This window comes from Trichoplusia ni, unplaced genomic scaffold, assembly GCF_003590095.1.
Source record: "Trichoplusia ni isolate ovarian cell line Hi5 unplaced genomic scaffold, tn1 tig00003539, whole genome shotgun sequence".
NCBI lineage: Eukaryota > Metazoa > Arthropoda > Insecta > Lepidoptera > Noctuidae > Trichoplusia > Trichoplusia ni.
The window spans coordinates 5,001-7,500 of record NW_020800416.1 but is presented as its reverse complement, the minus strand read 5'-3'; the positions used below and the strand labels follow the sequence as shown (position 1 = coordinate 7,500).

Below are 2,500 nucleotides of genomic sequence, written 5' to 3'. Positions count from 1 at the left end.
TGTAGTAATATTATTATGAAGATGATCAACACACATACATATTATTATATATATATATATAAGTGTATATATATATATTAGTATGTAAGTGTGTAGTACTGTGTGTGTTGTGCGTTTGTGTAACTTCAACTGTGTGGACCGTCGGTTCGTAACAACGTTACGATTCGTTAACGGTTCAAATGTTATAAAATATGACTTTAATCGTGACGTGATCGATTCAAACGCGCACGGATACGCTAATGTGAATCTTTCGCGAGTTCAATCACGATTATTTATTTTTGTGTAAATAGTATTGTTCTATATACGCATTATTATATGATTACATATATAAACTAAACAATGAATATAGTGAATACGGACTCTGTACAATCCGGGCAATTAAATCGTTGTTTGACGTATTTTATTATGTTAACCGAGATTATTATTAAAGTGAATGAAATCGTGTCTCGATACGAACGTTCACCATCGGGGTTTTTTCATTATATTGTACCCTTATAGGCGTCGTCGTAGTCGTCGTCGTCGTCGTCGAAAACAATATTCGTCTCAATTATTATACGAGCTCGCCCGTACAAGCGTCTGCGTTAATCCGTCGACGCGCGGGAATGAGGATTTCTCGTAAGTATCGATATAGAGAGAGGACGGTATACGTGTGTACCACCGCAATCGAAAATCGAAACGAACGAGAACGTCTTTCATATGAATGAAGCTCCCTGGTTGATCCTGCCAGTAGTTATATGCTTGTCTCAAAGATTAAGCCATGCATGTCTCAGTGCAAGCCGTATTAAGGCGATACCGCGAATGGCTCAATATATCAGTTTTGGTTCCTTAGATCTTACTCAGTTACTTGGATAACTGTGGTAATTCTAGAGCTAATACATGCAATCAGAACTCTGACCAGTGATGGGATGAGTGCTTTTATTAGATCAAAACCAATCGACGGATGGCCATGTGTCTGAAGTCGTTAATTTTGATGAATCTGGATAACTTTTGCCGATCGCATGGTCCAGTACCGGCGACGCATCTTTCAAATGTCTGCCTTATCAACTTTCGATGGTAGTTTCTGCGACTACCATGGTTGTCACGGGTAACGGGGAATCAGGGTTCGATTCCGGAGAGGGAGCCTGAGAAACGGCTACCACATCCAAGGAAGGCAGCAGGCGCGCAAATTACCCACTCCCGGCACGGGGAGGTAGTGACGAAAAATAACGATACGGGACTCTTACGAGGCCTCGTAATCGGAATGAGTACACTTTAAATATTTTAACGAGGAACAATTGGAGGGCAAGTCTGGTGCCAGCAGCCGCGGTAATTCCAGCTCCAATAGCGTATACTAAAATTGTTGCGGTTAAAAAGCTCGTAGTTGCATTTGTGCGCCGCGCTGTCGGTGCACCGCATCCGCGGTGATACTGACACGTCTGCGGAGCATATCGTCGGTGAGCCGGCGGTAATACGCCGGTTCAATATCAAAATCCTATCGCGGTGCTCTTCGGTGAGTGTCGAGGTGGGCCGACAATTTTACTTTGAACAAATTAGAGTGCTCAAAGCGGGCTCAAAATGCTGCTTGAATATTTCGTGCATGGAATAATAGAATATGATCTCGGTTCTATTTTGTTGGTTTTCAGAACTCCGAGGTAATGATTAATAGGGATAACTGGGGGCATTCGTATTGCGACGTTAGAGGTGAAATTCTTGGATCGTCGCAAGACGAACATCAGCGAAAGCATTTGCCAAAGGTGTTTTCATCAATCAAGAACGAAAGTTAGAGGTTCGAAGGCGATTAGATACCGCCCTAGTTCTAACCGTAAATATGTCATCTAGCGATCCGCCGACGTTACTACAATGGCTCGGCGGGCAGCTTCCGGGAAACCAAAGATTTTGGACTCCGGGGGGAGTATGGTTGCAAAGCTGAAACTTAAAGGAATTGACGGAAGGGCACCACCAGGAGTGGAGCCTGCGGCTTAATTTGACTCAACACGGGAAATCTCACCAGGCCCGGACACCGGAAGGATTGACAGATTAACAGCTCTTTCTTGATTCGGTGGGTGGTGGTGCATGGCCGTTCTTAGTTGGTGGAGCGATTTGTCTGGTTAATTCCGGTAACGAACGAGACTCTAGCCTGCTAAATAGGCGTCGTCATTTAGGTGTGCGTGGCTACGCGTCACGCAACTCACTGGCGACGTATTAAAATTCTTCTTAGAGGGACCGGCGGCTTCGAGCCGCACGAGATTGAGCAATAACAGGTCTGTGATGCCCTTAGATGTCCTGGGCCGCACGCGCGCTACACTGAAGGAATCAGCATGTTCTCCCTGGCCTAGAGGCCCGGGCAACCCGCTGAAACTCCTTCGTGCTGGGGATTGGGGTTTGCAATTATCCCCCATAAACGAGGAATTCCTAGTAAGCGCGAGTCATAAGCTCGCGTTGATTACGTCCCTGCCCTTTGTACACACCGCCCGTCGCTACTACCGATTGAATGATTTAGTGAGGTCTTCGGACCGACACG

General features: G+C 45.5%; 1 non-coding gene across 1 annotated transcript in view; it reads left to right on the top strand.

Moving 5' to 3' along the window:
* Window positions 1-707: 707 nt before the first annotated feature.
* Window positions 708-2,500, top strand: part of LOC113507965 — a 1,904-nt gene continuing 111 nt past the window's right edge. The window contains exon 1 of the ribosomal RNA XR_003401951.1: window positions 708-2,500. This exon is cut by the window's right edge and continues 111 nt beyond it. This is a non-coding gene — a ribosomal RNA (small subunit ribosomal RNA).